Below are 23554 nucleotides of genomic sequence, written 5' to 3'. Positions count from 1 at the left end.
TCATGGGGTCACAAAGAGTCAGACACGACTGAGCAACTGAACTGAACTGAACTGAACCTCAATGTTGCAAAGTACTCTTCTCCAGAAATACTCTTCCAGTAAAGGCTGTCCTCCAAGCTGGCTGTTTGCTATACACTTTGTTGAAGGACTGCATAATATAAAAATCACGAGCAGATACTTGGTGTTTCTATATCTTTTTAGGTAAGGCTTTGTAATATGAAATAACTGATGATAAGATACTCAGGTTAAATAACAAATAGCTTTGGGTTTAGCTACTTGAGGGCAGGGGTCATTTTAGATCGATCTTGGTATCCCAAAGGCCCCATACAGTATCTTTCAGATGGTCGGTGCCAAAAAAAGTATTAAAAAGTAGTATGCAGACATTAGATACATGTAAATGGTTGGTTGTACATGAAGAAGATAACCTGTAATTAAAAACTGAGTAGAAGCATTCATACTTTACATTTATGAAGATGACATTACAGTATACAGGGATATTCATATACATTATTTAACTTAATTTTTAAAACATTTATGTCCAATAGGTATTATTCTCTGTGTTTTATAGATAGGAAATTAAGGCTTAGGAAGTTTTCAATGATGTGGCCCAGGTCACATAGCTAGTGAATGGTGTAAAAATGGTAGGGAGGAATGAGTCACAGTCCAAATCTCTGTGCCACATTCTGTGATGCATCATATACCACAATCACCTTCTGAGGAAATGCCTGCTCAGGACTCAGACTCTAGACCTCATTGCAAATGAGCCCAGAAACTATTCGCCTCAACTGTTTTTATCACAATTTATCCACTTTAAGTGGAGTTAAAAATATTTGAAATCCCCTGTCTCATTTGAACAATATGAGTGGACATATGTTGATGATTAAATCACGCCAGAAACTGTCAAAAAGTATGGTCTCTGTTTTAAATCCAAGAAATTAGTTTTATAATTATATAACTAAAATTCTAACCAGATGGAATCCCAAGTGAATTATGTTAACTAACTCTCCTCTTTCTCTCTCATTACAATTACAGAAATTTCACGCTAACTTTATACTGTACTATTTTGGACATTCTTAACTAAAATACCAACTATCTTGTTAAATATTTTTAATGCCATCATTTATCATTACTTGATATACAAAGCACATTGTAGTAGACTAGGTGTTTAACTGCTCAGAATCTCTCTATATGAAGGAACAGTTCTACCAGCACATCATTGAAAATAATCACCATGGAGCCAGTCAGAAATAAATCAATAAAAAACTAATTGTAAGAACTAAGCATGCCCATAATAGAATTTAACTGCCTTCTCAACATTAAAACCATTTAGGCTTTATAATCACACCCATCCTCCACCTCATAAACCTTGCTAGAGAAGACAAAAAACAAGTCACACTTAATACTACTGAAGAGACCACTTAAACACGGTGAAGACAGTCAATTTCATGTTATGTGTTTTTTACCACCCCCCCAAAAAAGCCACAGAGAAATTAACTTGTTAAGAATATAGCATTTATTCAGATGAAGCTCTCTGTTTTCAATTGAACTTGGTTAAATGTATTGGTCATGACAAAGAAGTGAAAAGTCAAAGTGTTAGTCCCTCAGTCATGTCTAACTCTTTGTGACCCCATTGTAGCCCACCGGGCTCCTCTGTCCATGGGATTCTCCAAGCAAGAATTCTACCCTCTGTCCATGGGTAGTCAAAATGAGACACTCAATGTGGCCTTGAATAATAAAGAACAAGATATAGTCTTGAAGAAACTGATAGACATTAGTAGGGAAGTACTGATAAAAGTTTAACAGTCATCTCTCATACAACAAGACAGTGCTGATTTGTAAAATTAGTCAGTTTTTATGGTATGAATATTACCACTATGCTTATTTTAAGTCACCAATATCATGTAAGTAAGCACAGAATTGGGAAGAGATGGATGGGCAAAACCAGCTCTTGTAAGTGAGCTCCAGGACCCCATGGGGACAAGGAAGAAGAGAATCACCCCAAATGCCTGCTGTGTCTTCATTTCATTGTGTCAAGTTCAAAGTGTATTGGTGTAGGAAAGGGAATTAATATTTATGAAATGGCTACTGTGTGCCAGATCCATTTAAAATGATGATCTCATTATATAAAGTTATGGGGGAGATCGACCAAGATAGCAGAATTGAGAGACCCTGAACGCACTTCCTCTCACAAGCACTCCAAAATCATAACTATTTTCAGAACAAACAACAATTAAAAAAAAAACAGAAACTATAACTAAAGACATAAAGAAGGAACTACTGAAAATAAGAAACATCTCAAACAAGCAAACTAACCTTACAATTGAAGAATCTAGAGAAAGAAGAAAAAACAAAACCCAAAGTAAGCAGAAGGAAAGAAATGATAAAGATCAGAACAGAAATACATGAAATAGAGACAGAAAGCAAAATAAAACAAAGAGAAAAGATCAACGAAACTAAAAACTTTTTATTTGAAAAGATGAACACAATGGATAACCTTTAACCAAAAGGGAGAGGGCCCAAATCAAAATCAGAAATGAAAAGGAGAAGTTGCAACTGACGCCACAGAAATACAAAAGATCATAAGAAAACACTACAAACAACTATATGCTAATAAAATGGACAACCTAGAAGAAATGGACTTCTAAATTCTTAGAAATGTACAATCTCCCAAGACTGTGCCAGGAAGAAAAATACAATGTAAACAGACCAATTACCAGTACTGAAATTGAACCAGTAATTTAAAAAATCTCAACAAACATAAGTCCAGGACAAGATGACTTCAGAGGTGAATTATATTAATACCAAATACTTAGAGAAGGGTTAACACCAAGCCTTCCTAAAAGAATCCAAAAAATTACAAAGAAAGGAGCATTTCTGAACTCATTCTATGACGGTATCATTTCCCTGACACCAAATGCAAACAAAGATATTACCAAAAAAAAAAAAAAAGAAAAGAATATCACAAGCCAATATCACTGATGAACATAGATTCAAAATTCATCAAATTGAATCTAGCAATATATTAAAAGGATCATACACCATAATCAAGGGGGATTTATCCCAGGGATGCAAGGATTTAATATCCACAAATCAATCAATATGATACACCACATTGACAAACTTAAGAATAAAAACCACGTTGATCATCTCAATAGATGCAGAAAAAGCTTTTGATAAAATTCAACATCTGTTTGTGACAGGAAAAAAAAAAAAGAACCTCTCATTAACTAAATTTCTACATGGATTATTTTTTCTGATGAAAAACTTCTTGAAATTCTGCCGGGTGAAAGATTACAGATCATGGAAAGTCATTATCTTTATCATCATCAAGCTGTTGTCATCTGAGTGCTTATCTAAACTGAAGGCTATAGCAGCTTACAAGTGCTTCCCTTGGGAGCACAGGTGTAAGAGGGTGAACTGGAAGCTTCTGCTGGCAGTCTAGTGTGGAGGTGTGGTCTGTATCCTTGCCAACGCTTCATCTTTCACAGAGACTGATGTTGATGTTTATAGAAGATTACTGGTCCCTGAAAGAAAGACAATAAGCAGCTAGTGCAGTTATGTTTCAAAAGTGCTGATGGAACATGAGAGCTTCAACTTTCTACCTGAAGGTGAATTTTAATGTATTCAACAGTTTTTTTTTTTTTTAATTATATCCTCATCATTTAAAGAAATACCCAAGTTAGAATACTAAAATCATACAATTCTGAAATGGAGAATACTAAGAGGACTCTCGGGACATACTCCTTTTTACAGATGAAGAGAGAATACTTTAATCAAAGCACTTTTCTTTCAAGAGAAAAGGCAGTTATTGGCTCCTAGAGAAGCAGCTCCCATTTCATCTCACTGCAGTGTGGCACTGAAATTCAGAATATTTTTATTTTACAGAATTCTCACCCTAATGTCTAATTCCACAAACAGCATTTCTCCCTACTGGCATAATCTCTATTTCACAAATTTATAGTATATTCAGGTATCTAAATCATTAATAATTGATGTGGAATGTACCCCAATATTCATTGCAGCACTGTTTACAAGAGCTAGGACATGGAAGCAACCTAGATGTCCATCAACAGATGAATAGATTAAAAAAAGTTGTGGTACATATATACAATGCAATATTACTCAGCCATAAAAAGGAATGCATTTGAATCAGTGCTGATGAGATGGATGAATCTACAGCCTATTATACACAATGAAGTAAGTCAGAAAGAGAAAAATGCCGTATTAATGCATATATATGGAACTAATGAAGATGGTACTGCTGCTGCTAAGTCGCTTCAGTCGTGTCCGACTCTGTGCGACCCCATAGACGGCAGCCCACCAGGCTCCCCTGTCCCTGGGATTCTCCAGGCAAGAACACTGGAGTGGGGTGCCATTGCCTTCTCTGGAAGATGGTGCTAATGAACCTATTTGCAGAGCAGCAATGGAGAAATAGACATAGAGGACATACATGTGGACACAGTAGCGGAAGGAGGGTGGGATGAATGGAGAGTAGCACTGAAACATACACATTACCATATGTAAAATAGATAGCCAGTGGGAATTCGCTGTATGATGCAGGGAGCTCAGACCTAGAGCTCTGCGACAACCTAGAGGGTTGGGACAGGGTGAGAAGTGGGAGGCAGATTCAGGAAGGAGGGGACATGTGTATACATACGGCTGATTTATGTTGATGACTGGCAGAAACCAACACAATATTATAAGCAAAATAAGTTGGCACCGCCCCTATGGAAAACATTATGGAAGTTCCCTAGAACACTAAAAACAGAACTACATATGATCCAGCAATCCTACTCTTGGGAATATACCTGGACAAAACTATAATTCAAAAAGGTACATGCACCCCTATGTTCATAGCAGCACATTTTCAATAGCCAAAACATGGAAACAACTGAAAAGTCCACTAATAGAGGAGCAGATGAAGAAGATACGGTACATATATATGATGGAATATTACTCAGTCATAAAAAGAACAAAATATTGCCATTCGCAGCAACACGGATGCAACTAGAGATTATCATACCAAGTGAAGTCAGAAAGACAAATACCATATGATATCATTTATATGTGGAATCTAAAATATGGTACAAATGAACTTATCTGCAAGATAGAAACAGAGTCATAGACATAGAGAACAGATTTGTAGTTGCTGAGGGGGGATGGGGAGGGAGGAGTGGGAATTTGGGATTAGCAGGTGCAAACTAGTATATATAGGATGGATAAATACCAAGGTCTTAATATATTGTACAGCTTCCCTGATAGCTCAGTTGGTAAAGAATCCGCCTGCAATGCAGGTGACCCTGGTTCAATTCCTGGGTCGGGAAGATCCCAGGGATAGGCTACCCACTCCAGTATTCTTGGGCTTCTCTTGTGACTCAGCTGGTAAAGAATCCACCTGCAATGTGGGAGACCTGGGTTCGACCCCTGGGTTAGGAAGATCCCTGGAGAAGGGAAAGGCTACCCACTCCAGTATTCTGGCCTGGAGAATTCCATGGACTGTATACCATGGCGTCACAATGAGTCAGACATGACTGAGTGACTTTCATTTTCACTTTAATGTATAGCACAGGGAACTGTATTCAATATCCTGTGATAAAAACATAATGATAAAGCACATAAGAAAGAATGTATGTATGTGTATAAATGAGTCACTTTGTTATACAGCAGAGATTGGCACAACACTGTAAATCATCTAAAAAAATCAATGCCTGGAGTAGATGAAATTATCAGAGGTAATTCAGACCTTACAATTATTTATCTCTTAATATTGGTGAAATTTGAAGCTTTTATGTGGAATAGAGTGTTCATAGTCTCAACTGTTTGACATCACATTATATATGAGATATATATATATATAGATATATATATATACACACACACACACACATAATATACAGTTCCCCAAACAATTGCTTTTGCTCTGGTTCTACCTTTAGTAGGAATGCAGTTGGCAGTAAAGTATACTGAAGTCAACAATGACATGGGCTAGTATCAGGAAAAGGAAAAGGAAAAACTTTCAGATTCCAACCACAATATCCCCAGGAAAGCTGGCAGTAGTAAAAGCTAAAGTTAACATCCTGTATTACATATCTGAAATGAATCATAATCTAATTATCATAACTTCAAAAGTAGGAGCTACTATTTATCCCATTTTTCACTAGAAGAAACTGGGGCCAGGAGAAGCTGAGTCACTCGTCGAAGGCTACTACGCAGTGTGGAAGCCAGACTTTGAACTCAGGTAACCATCTCTAGAGCCTCAGGAACTTAACTAGGCTTCTCCATCTCTATTTGTGAGGTCTAATGAGTCCCAGCAAACACTTTATAGCTGCAAGAATTGCTCACTCTCTCCTGTAAGCAGAGGACGTACCTGGGCCTGAGGAATGGAGATGTCAGAAAGAGCAGAGGCTCCTATGTTCTGCCCTTCTCTCTCACCCATCTGCTCTTCCCCAGTGATGCAATTACTGTGCATCTGATCCACAGTCCACAAACTTCTTCGAAGCATGATTGCAGGGCTGTATGGTGTTCAGCATTGTATTAGTTTGGTGCAAAAGTAATTGTGGTTTTGCATTATTGAAATTTATCATTTGATATTGGGATATATTCTTAAATAAATGTGGTTATGTTATATATCATTTTAATGTGCATTTCTCACTGTATGTTTTTTGTTAATGACTTATTACTTGCTATTTATTTTATATTTATTTTAGATTATGGAAATGATGTTAGACAAGAAGTAAATTCAAGAAATTTTTTTAAGTCCAAAATGGATCCTAAAGCAGCGGAGACAACTTTGCAACATCAGCAACACATTTAACCCAGGAAATGCAGTGGTGGTTCAAGAAGTTTTGCAAAGGAGATGAGAATTTTGAAGATGGGCCAGCTACTGGAAGTTGACAATGACCAGTTGAGAGCATTCACTAAAGCTGATCCCCTAACATCTACATGAGAAGTTGCCAAAGAACTCAGCGTCAACCATTCTATGGTCATTCAGCATTTGAATCAAATTAGGAAGGTGAGAAAGCTCGATAAGTGGGTACCTCATGAGTTGACTGAAAATCAAAAAAATCATCGCTTTGAAGTGTCATCTTCTCTTATTCTACACATAACAAGAAATCATTTCTCGAACAGATTGTGATGTGCAGTGAAAAGTGGATTTTATAAGATAACTGGCAATGACCAACTTAGTGGCCGGACCAAGAAGAAGCTCCAAAGCACTTCCCAAAGCCAAACTTGCACCAAAAAAAGGTCATGATCACTGTTTGGTGATCTGCTGCCTGTCTGATCCACTACAGCTTTCTGAATCGTGGTGAAACCATTACACTTGAGAGGTTTGCTCAGTAAATCAATGAGATGCACTGACAGCTCCAACACCTGCAGCCAGCACTGGTCAACAGAAAGGCCCCAGTTCTTCAGGACAACACCCAACTGCACACCATACAAGAAACACTTCAAAAGCTCAACAAATCGGGTGACCGAGTTTCGCCCATCTGCCATCTTCACCTGACCTCTTGCCAAGACTACCAGTTCTTCAAGTATCTTGACAACTTTTTGCAGGGAAAATGCTTCCACAACCAGCAGGAGGCAGAAAATGCTTTCCAAGAGTTCACTGAATCCCGAAGCATGGATTTTTATGCTACGGGAATAAACCAATTTATTTCTCGGTGGCAAAAATGTGCTGATTGTAATGGTTCATATTTTGAGTAATAAAGATGTGCTTGAACCTAGTTATAATGATTTAAAATTCACAGTAAGAAACCTAATATGTCCAGCATTTTGTAAAATATCAACATATAATAGACACTTACTATTTGTTGAATGAATGATCATTTCAGAGTTGTAAGCATTAAATGAGACAATGCTCCAGTTTCATCCACCTCATTAGAACTGATTCAAATATATTCTTTTTAATGGCTGAGTAATACTCCATTGTGTATATGTACCACAGCTTTCTTATCCATTCATCTGCTGATGGACATCTAGGTTGCTTCCATGTCTTGGCTATTATAAACAGTGCTGCGATGAACATTGGGGTACACGTGTCTCTTTCCCTTCTGGTTTCCTCAGTGTGTATGCCCAGCAGTGGGGTTGCTGGATCATAAGGCAGTTCTATTTCCAGTTTTTTAAGGAATCTCCACACTGTTCTCCATAGTGGCTGTACTAGTTTGCATTCCCACCAACAGTGTAAGAGGGTTCCCTTTTCTCCACACCCTCTCCAGCATTTATTATTTGTAGACTTTTGGATCGCAGCCATTCTGACTGGTGTGAAATGGTACCTCATAGTGGTTTTGATTTGCATTTCTCTGATAATGAGTGATGTTGAGCATCTTTTCATGTGTTTGTTAGCCATCTGTATGTCTTCTTTGGAGAAATGTCTATTTAGTTCTTTAGCCCATTTTTTGATTGGGTCATTTATTTTTCTGGAGTTGAGCTGTAGGAGTTGCTTGTATATTTTTGAGATTAGTTGTTTGTCGGTTGCTTCATTTGCTATTATTTTCTCCCATTCTGAAGGCTGTCTTTTCACCTTGCTAATAGTTTCCTTTGATGTGCAAAGCTTTTAAGTTTAATTAGGTCCCATTTGTTTATTTTTGCTTTTATTTCCAATATTCTGGGAGGTGGGAGTGAAGTAAGCCAGAAGGAAAAACATAAATACAGTATACTAACGCATATATATGGAATTTAGAAAGATGGTAACAATAACCCTGTATATGAGACAGCAAAAGAGACACTGATGTATAGAACAGTCTTATGGACTCTGTGGGAGAGGGAGAGGGTGGGAAGATTTGGGAGAATGGCAATGAAACATGTAAAATATCATGTAGGAAACGAGTTGCCAGTCCAGGTTTGATGCACGATGCTGGATGCTTGGGGCTGGTGCACTGGGACAGCCCAGAGGGATGGTATGGGGAGGGAGGAGGGAGGAGGGTTCGGGATGGGGAACACATGTATACCTGTGGCGGATTCATTTTGATATTTGGCAAAACTAATACAATTATGTAAAGTTTAAAAATAAAATAAAATTAGAAAAAAATAAATAAATAAAATTGGAAAAAATAAAAAAAATAAAATAAAATAAAAAATTAAAAAAAATAACAATAAAAAAAAATAAATGAGACAATGCACAGGACATGAAAAGCCTCCCACAAAATGTGACACATGTACATGTGTGCTTAGTCATTCAATCATGTCCTAATCTTTGTGATCCTATAGACAATAGCCTGCCAGGCTCTTCTGTCCATGGAATTTCCCAGACAAGAATACTGGAATGGTTTGCCATTTCCTACTCCAGGGGATCTTCCTGACGCAAGGATTGATCCTGCTTCTCTCTGCATGGGCAGGAGGATTCTTTACCACTGAGCCACCTGGGAAGCCCCACCACATATCAGATGCTTAATAAGTGTTAGTTGTTGCTATTCTACTATTACTGCCTATTGTTACTTGGAGAAGGCAATGGCAACCCACTCCAGTACTCTTGCCTGGAGAATCCCAGGGATGGCAGAGCCTGGTGGGCTGCCGTCTATGGGGTCACACAGAGTCAGACACGACTGATATGACTTAGTGGCAGCAGCAGCAGCAGCCTATTGTTACTATCATTTGTCTACAAGATAATTTTATGTAAAATATAAATGTTTTATTTCATTAGTCCCCTTTTTAAAAAAATGATCTCTTGTCAATACAGCCTCTAGATTTTATTTTATTCAATTTTATTAGTTGTTATTAAGCCTGGTTGTGTCCATTTCATTCACATAATAAACAAAAGTGTGAGAATGATTATTCTTATTTGATCTCAACATGCATGTAAAATTATTTATCTTTTATGAATTTTAGAAGAGCAATTGCTGGGTCAAAACATATATAATATTCCAAATTCTTAATGGTTTATTTAATCTCTGATAAAAACTCATCATGTTGATGTATGGCAAAACCAATACAATATTGTAAATAAAAAAAAATAAATTAGGCCCAGTAACAGATTAACAACAGTAACTAATAATAAAATAGAATAATTAAAACAATATACTGTAATAAAAAAATATTTCATTTTATTTTTTGTGATTAAAATAATTTACTGCAGTTGAAAAAAAAAAAAGAACACAGACAAAAATTTCTTCATCATGACAGAGCCAGAATGCTTTACAAATAAGCTGTCGTTTATGCCAGAAGAGTAGGAATATCACTGAAAGAAAAAGGGACAACTAATTCCAGATGTGAAAGAATACTTGGTCAATGATATAGGGTCATAAAAACTGGAAAGCAAACAATCCTACATCATTTGAATATCAAGGTAGAAAATGGAGAACAGAAATGCAGCAGGAGATGAGAGTGTTGCTCATAAGAGGCCTATGAACTCGTAGGAAAAGATAGTATTCTCACTTAGATGAGAAGAGAAACTCAAGAGTTGAAAGCAGCCCTCAACTTTACAAGGCTGATATTTAGGTTGGTGCAAAAGTAATTGCAATTTTTGCATTGTTGAACTTTGCTGTTTATCCACTCTCAAATAAATGTGGTTGTGTTATACAACAACAACAAAAAAAAAACTCATCAGTCATGACTCAGAGTAGATTTGCAAATTTCTTATCCTGGAATAAAGTGATTCAGTAAGAGAAAAATATGAGCACAAGGAAGTTTTTTCCAACATCATTTCAAGTATCAACAAATTCAAAACTACTAAAATATCCTCTAATAAAGAAGTGCTAAATTTTTGTAAGTCAACATAGTGTAATGTTGGCTAATAAGGCAGCCCTTAGAATAACAATTAAATGACTATATAGAAACATGGAAAATATAAAAACATGAAATGTTTGACACTTAATATTAAATAGTTAAGGAAAACAAACAAAGGATGAAAGAAAATTGTCAAAAATTATCAAAAATAACAGTAGTGGTGGTCATCTATTTTCCAAAAATAATTAAATATGAGGAGTGACCACATACTAATAAACTTTCAGTTTACACAGATGGGAGTAGGCAATACAAATGGAATTATTACTGAAATAACTGTTTTAAGTTGCACCATTTTAAAACCTGCCATTAACTTGTAGTGGACAGTTTGTTGATGTTAATGATATATTTTTAAGAGTTGGCCTAATTCATTCTGTAATGAATTTTAATTTTCTATCAATTTGAAACTAAATTATGAATTTCATTTAACACATAGAAATGAGCCTTTTACATAAAAGCACTGCACTTTTTGTTAGCATAGCATTCAGAAGGTACAAACTATTAATAATGCAAGACAGTAAATACTGTATTAAGGTAATGCAGAATGTTCTTATTCTAATCATCTTTCTTTCCAGGAAACTGACCACAGCCCACTTGGGTCCTACTTATCACTGTCCTTGGGTATAGCACGGGGATATGAGTCCCCCCTCCACTTCCTTGCTCTTCTCTACTTCACCCTGATTATTATTATTATTATTATTCAGTTGCCCCGTGTTATTCAGGTCTTGGATAGAGTCAATCTTAAAAAGATCCATTTAAATTCTGACCACTGAGCCACTTTGAAAGCTGAATCAGCTTTGGTGATTGACAAGTTTTTCTAAGTCTTCACATCCTCAACTAACTATGAAAACAACACCACCTGTATCATATAGATACAAGAACCAAGGGACCACAAGGTGAAGGAACAAAGGAGGAAAAACAACCAAAATAAATAAATGAGAAAAGGAAAAAGGCAAGATGTGGAAACTTGGGACAGGCAGAGAGAATATGTAAGAAATATGGATACACTTGTCACCACTGTCCCCAGTCTAAGTGGAATTACTTGTTAGTTATGGATTTAAGTAATTTGCAGAGTGCTTAAATAGTTAATCGTAGCTTAGAAACATTTGACAACAAAGTGTACGCTAATCCAAAATATAATCAAGTTGTAAAAGCCAATTGACCTTCCAGATGTCGAGGATGAATAATTCAAGTCAGCCCTTCCCCAGCCCTGCATCCATCATATTACACTGACGAGACTTCGCCTTCCTGCTTGGCTTCTCCACCTAGGATTAGGGGACTACAGTTTCTGGAGGCTTCTTTGAGCCACATACGCAAACAAATTAGCTTAATTATTTACTGCTTTCCCAACTCAAATGAAATGATTCTGGTTTAAAAAAAAAAAATGACTCCTCCAAAAAACAACAGTCTCAAAGCCAAGTGAAAACTCGCCCCTGGAGCATCCCTGCTCCTCTGTTGCTGCATCAGCCCTGATTCAAGGGCAGGTTTCTGGTACATCTGCTGTTTTCCTTCTCTCCTCTCTTCCCTGGGATTAGCTCCCCTAACAAAGGAAGGGGCCTCCTTTCAGGTGCGACAAGCAGGCCTAGACACCCTGGAGGGTCCCCTCTGGCTCTCACATGGCCTTGTTTCCAGGCAGAGTTAGAATTCTCTATCAGGGAAGCAGTTGGATGGGCTTTTACAAAGATTTATATCTCCACCCAGCGGTTCTCCACAAGGGGTGATTTTGTCCCCAGGAGTCATTTGGAAATGTCTGCACATACTTTTGGTGACTGTCACAACTGGTGAAGGGGAGGGGGGGGCTGTTTTTGGCATCTATTGGTTAAAGCCCAAGAATGCTATTAAGTATCCTGCAATACACAGAACAGTCCCCCATCACAATTAATCAGGTCTCAGGTCTCAAGTATCAATAGCACCAAAGGTGAAAAGCCCTACTGTAACCACAGTTAGAATATGAAAAATTCCAGAGCACTGTTTCCATCTGTAATTCTCCTCACTTCATTCATACCACATAGTATTCATCTAGGCTCCCTCTCCCAAATTACACACTCAATTGACTAATGGACCCAGAAGATCTACTTATGTGGGCCACCAAGTAGGATGAGGGAACAAATGGAACATACCCATTCTCTCCACCGAGTCTGGTGCTCAGGATGCAAGATGGCTGGAAGGCAGGCCAGGAAGGAATCCCAAACGCACTACCTAAGGGCCAATTGATTTTGCAAAGATACTTAACCTTCCTGAATCCAAACCCCCCAGTAACAAAATGAGAATAAGAGAATGGATCTTGTTCTGATTAAACAAAATATATCTGTGTCTGACCCACTGTTTGCCCAAGTAGGTACTCAATAAATGCTCTTATTGATACTTTATAACAACACATCCCAAACTATATTACACATCATAATTAACCTGGGGAAACTATTAAAACTCACATTCTCAATTCCTAACCACAGAGATTCTGATCTCCTATGGCAGGAGTATTTATCTAGAATCTTGATTTTCTTAGAAGAGACCCAGTGATTCTGATCAACATAGTCAGTGGCCCATGTGTTGAGAATCTCTGCAGCCCAGGGGTTGACACTGGACATCCCCACAGACACTCTCAACCAGATGCTCTCTGATTCATTACACCTCCAGAGAGAAGGAAAAACTATGACATTTCTGCTTGCTTTCTTTTTTTAGTTCATTTCAGTTCAGTCACTCAGTCCTGTCCGACTCTTTGCAACCCCATGAATCGCAGCACGCCAGGCCTCCCTGTCCATCACCAACTCCCAGAGTTCACCCAGACTCATGTCCATTGAGTCAGTGATGCCAGCCAGCCATCTCATCCTCTGTCATCCCCTTCTCCTCCTGCCCCCAATCCCTCCCAGCATCAGTCTTTTCCAGTGAGTCAACCCTTCCCATGAGGAAGCCAAAGTACTGTAGTTTCAGCTTTAGCATCAGTCCTTCCAAAGAACACCCAGGACTGATCTCCTTAAGAATGCACTGGTTGGACCTCCTTGCAGTCCAAGGGACTCTCAAGAGTCTTCTCCAACACCACAGTTCAAAAGCATCAATTCTTCAGTGCTCAACTTTCTTCACAGTCCAACTCTCACATCCATACATGACCACAGGAAAAACCATAGCCTTGACTAGATGGGCCTTTGTTGGAAAAATAATGTCTCTGCTTTTGAATATGCTATCTATGTTGATCATAACTTTCCTTCCAAGGAGTAAGCGTCTTTTAATTTCATGGCGGCAGTCACCATCTGCAGTGATTTTGGAGCCCAAAAAAATAAAGTCTGACACTATTTCCACTGTTTCCCCATCTATTTCCCGTGAAGTGATGGGACCAGATGCCATGATCTTCGTTTTCTGAATGTTGAGCTTTAAGCCAACTTTTTCACTCTCCTCTTTCACTTTCATCAAGAGACTTTTTAGTCCCTCTTCACTTTCTTCCATAAGGGTGCTGTCATCTGCATATCTGAGGTTATTGATATTTCTACCGGCAATCTTGATTCCAGCTTGTGTTTCTTCCAGCCCAGCATTTCTCATGATGTACTCTGCATATACGTTAAATAAGCAGGGTGACAATATACAGCCTTGACGTACTCCTTTTCCTATTTGGAACCAGTCTGTTGTTCTATGTCCAGTTCTAACTATTGCTTCCTGACCTGCATATAGGTTTCTCAAGAGACAGGTCTAGTGGTCTGGTATGTCCATCTCTTTCAGAATTTTCCACAGTTTATTGCAATCCACACAGTCAAAGGCTTTGGCATAGTCAATAAAGCAGAAATAGATGTTTTTCTGGAATTGTCTTGCTTTTTCCATGATCCAGTGGATGTTGGCAATTTGATCTCTGGCTCCTCTGCCTTTTCTAAAACCAGCTTGAACATCTGGAAGTTCACAGTTCACGTACTGCTGAAGCCTGGCTTGGAGAATTTTGAGCATTACTTTACTAGTGTGTGAGATGAGTGCAATTGTGCGGTAGTTTGAGCATTCTTTGGCATTGCCTTTCTTTGAGATTGGAATAAAAACTGACCTTTTCTAGTCCTGTGGCCACTGCTGAGTTTTCCAAATTTGCTGGCGTACTGAGTACAGCACTTTCACAGCATCATCTTTCAGGACTTGAAATAGCTCAACTGGAATTCCATCACCTCCACCAGCTTTGTTCGTAGTGATTCTTTCTAAGGCCCACTTGACTTCACATTCCAGGGTATCTGACTCTAGGTGAGTGATCACACCACCATGATTACCTTGATCGTGAAGATCTTTTTTGTACAGTTCTTTTGTGTATTCTTGCCACCTCTTCTTGATATCTTCTGCTTCTGTTAGGTCCCTACCATTTCTGTCTTTTCTTGAGCCCATCTTTGCATGAAATGTTCCCTTGGTATCTCTAATTTTCTTGAAGAGATTTCTAGTCTTTCCCATTCTGTTGTTTTCTAGAATTGAAATTCTGGGATAATTCAACTGAAGAGTCTCACTTTCTCCAACCTTATGCTGTCCTCTCTGAAAGCCATCAGCTAACTCACTGACGCCTCCTAATAAATTTCTCTTATTTTACAAAAGAAAGAGAACATTTGGCCACATGAGCTCATAGATGAAAACTTAAGAAACAGGAGAAGTGGCATATAGTAACTCAGCTTCAGAGAGCACCATAGAGTCATGGGAAAAAACCTGCCTTTGGAGTCAAAGAGACTGGAGTTTCCATTTTAGTGCTGCCCTTTGCTTGCCCTTGAGCCCATGGAGTAAAGGGGGAATGAAAACATAGTTCCTTCACCAGAAGGTGCTCTCAATGCCTATTCCACATGGGTTGGTCATACTAGGACTGGGTCCTCGTGTGTGTGGCAGACAGTACAGATTACCCATCCCTTCTTCCATTCTTGCTTGTTAACAGAAGCCCATCATTTTGACAGAAGGCAACAATGAACCCAAATAAAAAGCAAGATAGCTTACTCTTACTCACAGCTACACAGTGACTCTGTGCCAGAGTACTGGCCAATAAGACCTAAGACCATTATATCTATGAAGGTGAAAGTCTGTGCTAAGGATGATGGAACAGGAAGGCCGCGTTTTTCGTGGGGTCTTTAAAACAGTCTTGGCCTGTCTACCTCTAGACTCAACACTATGACAAAAATAACTCTCCTATTTGTTTAAACCACTGTTCCAGTTTTGTCCTACAAGCATAATCCTTACCCAAAGCACTGCTCTGGAAAACAAATGCTTCATCCCAGCCAGACTACTGACTAGCATGATCCAGTCTCCCTGGGTTAACTCTCTGGCTTTTGTAGCTCTCCTCTTTGCTTGGAACTCTTTAACTTGGATCTACCCTCTGGAACATTCTCTTCCAAGTTGTAGCCAGTTGGGTGACCTTCTGACCTTACTATTTATCCTAAAATGTTCCACTTTTCTTTCTTTGAGTTTTCTCCTGGTGTCATTTACCTTCCTGATTCTGATACTATTCTTTAAAAAGAATGAAATGGTTGGGTCCCCATTAAGGAAGCTCTTTTGATCCTCAGAGCTGTGACCAAGATGTGGAGTGAGATGCAAGAGGGCAAAATTTAGGGAAGCACTCACTCACAGGCCCTGCAAGGAAAGGGTCAGCCAGTTAGAGTAAGTACCTCCCTAAATTGCCTCACTAGCCCATCCTGGTGGCCCTCCCCCAACACTTCTCCAGCCTTACCCCTACTGCAGCTTCTGGGATGCACCTGCCCTTTAATTTCAGTAATTGTCAAACTGCAATTTACAATCACTATCTTTTAGTAAGATATATATATAATGGACATGATATTTTAAAGGATTATATACAACAGAACAGAAAATACTGGAAAGTGTCCACTGCATAGAAAGCATTCTTTGTGGTGGTAAGGGTAAGTATTGTTACTTTTGTTTGTATGTATGTATGTGCAGCACTGAGCCATGAGATAAAATGTAATACTTACTGTGAATTATGTTCCAGAAATTGTGAAAAAAAAAAGTTCTGTTCTTTGTTCCCAGTTTATTATCCCTCTTGATCTAGGTTTCTCACCTTCACACTAGCTATCTACTAAATTTCACCTGCCAACTTATATATGTTCATAGACTGTTAGGGCTTCCCAAGTGGTTCAGTGGTAAAGAATCTGCCCATGATGCAGGAGACATAGGAAACACAGATTTGATCCCTGAGTCAGGAAGATCCCCTGGAGAAGGAAATGGCAACACAGTCCAGTAGTCTTGCCTGAAAAATCCCTTGGACAGAGGATCCTGATGGTCTAGAGTCCAAGAGGTCACAGAGAGCCTGACATGACTAAGCATATACACATAGGATACTTAGCATATATTAGCTATAAGGAGCTTATGTGTGTTTTGTATAATGATTTCCAGAGTCTGAAGTTGTTCAAAATGATGCGAGTCTTTCACAGAGTTATGCAAGAACTTCTCAGGAGTACTTAACAGTTTGCCTTTATTCTTTATTTTATAAAGATGGTTTACCTTCTTAAGACAACATCCCTACATGTGCTACTTTCAAAGAATCAACTTTTATCAATTCTGGGGTTCTGAGATCACAAAGCAGGTCAAAGCCACTTTCACTATTGTTATTACTTTGTAATGCTATATTGTGATAGTTTGATCTAGTATATTAGGAACTTTTGGGAACATCAATCTAGTTTTCCTAAATCCAATTTCTGAAAGAGCCAATCCTCAACATTTTATAAAACATTTACATTTGTTTCTGCTAATGTTTATATGGGTGCTAAACACTTTGCAAGGGTTATTAGAGTTTATGCAATCTATTCCACCTGAGAAACCAGTGCAGATACAGGAGACATCTACCATAAGTTCATATAATGTATGAACCAAATGAAATATGACATATAGCCTTAAGACAACAACCAAGACAAGGAAGAAGAAAAAAGTATTTGTAATTGCAGATGCAGGAAATACATCAAAGAGATTCAAATAGCTGATGGAAGGTAAAGTACATCATTGGCTTGTTTGCAAGATGACACGTAATTGAGCTAATTTATCATTCTTGCATGTTGGCATGCTACAGCCAACCACGTATATACAAAGTGCCAGGGACAGGATGATACTAAGAATTAGAGAATGTTTTTCACTTTGGATCTTGAGTTCAGAGCCCTTTAGGGAAACTTTTGTCAAGTGCCTAAACAATAACTACTTGCTGCCTTGGCACACTGTAGATGCTCACTGAACGTGTACAGAAGCAATGAATGAATGCTTGATCAAGGACAGGCAGACTTACACACATTTTGATCATTCATCTACAAGACTACTTACAGACTGCCCGAGTTCATTAAGAAATCCAAAAAATATTTACTAAAATATCTTTTCCATTTACTTTGAATCACATAGGAATTCAGGAGATTCAGGTTTATCTATTTTGTATTCACTTATATTAATATGTTAAAATGTTATTAGTAACTAATAGCTCCATAGAGACTCATTCCATTTGAAGTCATTTGGAAAATAAGGCTTTTGTCTTTCAAACAAGAAGTTTAGGTTTGCCAAGAGTAAAACTGTTGAACACAAACACATGACAGACTTTTCTTTAATGATGTTCCAAATGTGATTCCTTTGCTCGTGGTTTTTCTAGTTTATGTATTTGTATGTAAATTCCACAAATTGTACTTGATGGAAAAGGCAGAGGTGGGAGAAATTTTATCTTTAACCTGTTCACTGTTTCCCCTCCTTGCTTCCATGTTAGAAAATGTATGAGCATGGATGATGCCAAAATCATCACCATTGTGCTAAGTGGCATGGCATGACTACAACCTCTAAATTTAATTCAACAAACATTTATGCAGTAGATGCTAAGTGTTCACACATTAATTGGGAACCTGTAGTATTCCAGGTACTTCACAATGCAAACTTGTCTGGTGCCTCTTATTGGCCAGGGTTCAAAACTGAATTACACACTTTTCCTACCCTCACAAAGTTCACGCTAACTAATTAACCATCATGCATGGCCTTTGAAACAAAGTGGTGAAATCATTCACTGCTTCTGCTATTTCCTTGCTTCCCATTGAATATTAAGTAGGCTGTAAGATACTTCATCTTTGAAAACTTATTCCCCTGTCCTCAGATTGGATGATTCACATTGTCTTCAAACTGTTTTGAGGTTATGATCACACAAGTCCTAACCAGTGAGTTCTTCAGCACTGTCAACATGAAAAGGCAAGTCATTCTCTGCTTAGTTTCAATGTGTGAATCTTCAAATGTCATTTTTCTAGTTCTCTAGGTTTCAGTTTCCTACGTAAATGAGGTAGGACCAGTGATCACCTGTTCATCTCTCATCCTATAGATCTGTTCACATAACTTGTTTGGTCAATGGGCACTTATACATGAGAATCTATGAAATAAGTATGCTGGAATTAAACTTTTTTTAAAAAGTCCCTATCCTACCACATATTGTCATGTCTGCCCACAGGCAATAGGAATCCTTTTCTGACTATGAAAGAATTAATGCATTCTTCATGTTCTTAGCAATTTATATTGTCTCTGATGACATTCAGGCTATAAAAGCTATCAAAAGATTCCTAGAAAAATATGTCAACTTGTGCAAGGACTGTGCAAAAGGATTAAATCCCACATGTGTGGGGGTTGTATTTATGTCTGTTTACAACATACACACATGTCTATATGTATATTTCTATGCACAGCTCTATATTTATGTCTTTATGTGCATATGTGTATATAATCCATTATATGCTAAGAGCCAGAGCTGTGTTAAATGCTCTATATATATTTTCTCATAAAATCCTCACAACATACCTAGAAGGTAAATATTTTTTAAAAAACAAGACATGTTTGAAAGAACAAGTTTGCCTAAAGTCACTATGAGAAAATGACAGAGCTAGAATTAAAACTAGTTTACCCAACTATGAAAGGACACCATTTGTGTGTGTGTGTGTGTGTGTGTGTGTGTGTAACTAACCAGAACTTAAATATACTCACTAGAAAACCAAATATAATATTTCTCATCAATTAATAACTTTATTCCTTAGTAACAAGAATGACATAACCAACAAAACAACCACGGTGATCTGGAAAACTAACTCTGGAAAAGCATTAACCACAATCTTCAATTATGAGGGCTCCCTCAACCTACAATTTCTCTAGTAAAAATAATATCAATTCACACTTCACATGTTCAAATGCCAATACACAAAATAATGACCAAAACAATGCCAAAATTAGTAGAGTACTGCAGATAATTGTGTCCTGTTCACCTCATTTAGTTGGTATCCCCCAAGAACCCTGAGATAACCAAACAACACTAGCAACAATGAACAGAACTGCATTTTGTTTGTGTGATATTTTATCACCAAATCAGGACTTCCATATCATTCTGCTCAGGATTTATTGTGGGGCCCCAAATCCAATGTCAGCCTAAGAAACATATATTTCATACAATACCTATTGTGTTTAAATGTCTGTGCAACTCTGTCTCCCTTGATTATTGACAGAGGATTTTCCTAGCCATGAGCATTGTATTAACATACGGAAATTTTTTTTTTAAGTTGAATGCTTTACTTTCCAAATTTTTGAATTCGTTTCCAAAGGAGTTTCCCATAAGGACAAAACAGAAACATACACATCAAATTTTTAACATAAAATCTAGTTAGCCAAAGGGTGGTATTTCATTTGTTTCTATAATTAGGAAAGGGCTGCTCCACTAGCTGTTCTAAGTGACCTCTGGTAGGTTAGTCAGTCTTTAGATAAGAGTTTCTCTGCCTTATGATCCAGCAATCCCACTGCTGGGCATACACACCGAGGAAACCAGAAGGGAAAGAGACACGTGTACCCCAATGTTCATCGCAGCACTGTTTATAATAGCCAGGACATGGAAGCAACCTAGATGTCCATCAGCAGATGAATGGATAAGAAATCTGTGGTACATATACACAATGGAGTATTACTCAGCCATTAAAAAGAATACATTTGAATCAGTTCTAATGAGGTGGATGAAACTGGAGCCGATTATACAGAGTGAAGTAAGCCAGAAGGAAAAACACCAGTACAGTATACTAACGCATATATATGGAATTTAGAAAGATGGTAACGATAACCCTGTATACGAGACAGCAAAAGAGACACTGATGTATAGAACAGTCTTATGGACTCTGTGGGAGAGGGAGAGGGTGGGAAGATTTGGGAGAATGGCATTGAAACATGTAAAATATCATGTATGAAACGAGATGCCAGTCCAGGTTCAATGCACGATACTGGATGCTTGGGGCTGGTGCACTGGGACGACCCAGAGGGATGGTATGGGGAGGGAGGAGGGAGGAGGGTTCAGGATGGGGAACACATGTATACCTGTGGTGGATTCATTTTGATATTTGGCAAAACTAATACAATTATGTAAAGTTTAAAAATAAAATAAAATTAATTAAAAAAAAAAAAAGAGTTTCTCAACAAGAGATGGAGGTACAAGTAGGGAAGCTGTCACACTGTTATTCATCTCTTCCCAAGCATGTTGGACTCTTGAGGTTGAAGGGAGCAGGCATATATTTTAAAAATCACATTGAGTATTATAATAATTTTTAAAATTACTCTTATAATGAAATTACAGACTGTAAAATTGGCAAGGAGATCAAACCAGTCAATCCTAAAGGAAATCTACCCTGAATATTCATTAGAAGGACTGATGCTGAAGCTCCAATACTTTGGCCACCTGATGCAAAGAGCTGACTCACTGGAAACGACTCTGATGTTGGGAAAGATTGAGGGCAGGAGGAGAAGGGGACAACAGAGGATGAGATGCTTGGATAGTATCATTGACTCAATGGACATGAGTTTGAGCAAACTCCAGGAGATAGTGAAGGACGGGGAAGCCTGGTGTGCTGCAGTCCATGGGGTTGCAAAGAGTAAGACATGAATGAACAACAAAAATTGGCAAAGTCTCAACTGATATCATTATTCACAGATAGATTTTGTGGTTTCAACTAGGAAATAAAGGACATAACATTTCTAGGAGCCCATCACATTTTTTTACAGTTTTCAATAGCCATTGACATATATGGATTTAGCAAGGAGGATTTAGCAATTGAGAAACATGGCTTTAGATGACTTTTAAATCAGCCCTATACATTCTCTGTACTGTGATTTATGATTTAGGCTTTGCGCCTTAGATCCTGAATGTACTATCAGTAGCTTATTGATACTTACTGCTTTTTACACAGAGTTTTGCAGGAACTCTGGCAACTCTGGCCAGTTAAGAAAATACACTTAACTGGAGATTCCTGAGATGATTCTAAAGCCCTCCTGAATCAAACAGAGCAGTACAGGAGCAGATTTTGAAGATAACACTGTTGGGGAAAATACATCTTTGAGATGCCCTCAGACTAATAAATTTCTGTGTCACTTGAAAGTGCAAGGAAATTGAGATTCTGGAAGTCCAAAAAATTGCAAATGTTTTAGTATCTCGTGCTCAACTAACACCACTTTATATGAGGTAGCAAAACATTTGCAATTTTTTGGATTTTCACATCTCATTTTCCTCAGTATGGATGGATGAAAGAATGAAATAATGCCATTTACAGCAACATGGATGGATTTGAAGATTATCATAGTAAGTGAAATAAGTCAGACAGAAAAAGACAAATATCATATCTGCTTACATGCAGAACTTACAAAAATGATACAATAAATTTACTTACAAAACCAAAACAGACTCACAGATTTAGAGAACTAACTTATGGTTACTGTTACTGGGGGAAATAGTGCTAGACTGGGAGTTTGGGATTGACCTGTACACACTACTTTATTTAAAACAGGCAAGCAAGGACCTACTGAATAGTGCCAGGGAACTGTGCTTGGTATTCTGTAATAACCTAAATGGGAAAAGAATTTGAAAAAGAATAGACACATGTATATGTATAACTGAGTCACTCTGCTATAAACCCAAAAATAACACATACTGATAGTCAACTATACTCCAATATAAAATAAAAATTATAACAAAAGATTAGTTGCATACATTCTCTCATCCTTAGCCAGAGTCACCTAGACATTTCTTTTTTAACAGCTGTATTGAGATGCAATTAATACACAAAGAAATGTACATATTTGATGTGTACAGTTTGATGAGTCTAAACAAACACCTATGATACCATCACCACAAAAAGGTAGTAGATATACTCAACATCTCCCAAAATTTCCTTGAATCCTTTTAGCTTTTGTTTTTTAGGGTTTTTTACTCTAAAGTATGATTTACAATATTACGTTAGTTTCAATTATACAGCAAAGTGATTCAGTTATATGTATATATTCTTTTTCAGATTATTTTCCACCATAGGTTATTACAAGATATTGACTCTACTTCCATGTTTTTTTGTTTTTTGATAAGGATACTTCACACGAGATCTACTTTGTAGCAATTATGAAAAATAGCATGGAGACTCCTAAACAAATTAAAGGTAAAAACTACTACATGATCCAACAATCCCTCTTCTGTGTTTACATCTAAAAGAATTAAAATCAGGCTCTTCAGGAGATTATCTTTATACCCACATTCACTGCATCATTATTCACAGTAGCCAAGATACAAAACAACTCAAGTATCCCTCTATAGATGAATGAATTTTTTAAGATGTGGCATATATATACGAAGGCAATGGCACCCCACTCCAGTACTCCTGCCTGGAAAATCCCATGGACGGAGGAGCCTGGTAGGCTGCAGTCCATGGGGTCGCAAAGAGTCGGACACGACAGCGACTTCACTTTCACTTTTCACTTTCCTGCATTGGAGAAGGAAATGGCAACCCACTCCAGTGTTCTTGCCTGGAGAATCCCAGGGATGGGGGAGCCTGGCGGGCTGCCGTCTATGGGGTCGCACAGAGTTGGAAACAAC

The sequence above is a fragment of the Bos grunniens genome, chromosome 4 (assembly GCF_055505025.1).
Source record: "Bos grunniens cultivar Pamir isolate PY7600 chromosome 4, Bosgru_T2T1.0, whole genome shotgun sequence".
NCBI lineage: Eukaryota > Metazoa > Chordata > Mammalia > Artiodactyla > Bovidae > Bos > Bos grunniens.
This window is presented reverse-complemented; position numbering follows the sequence as displayed.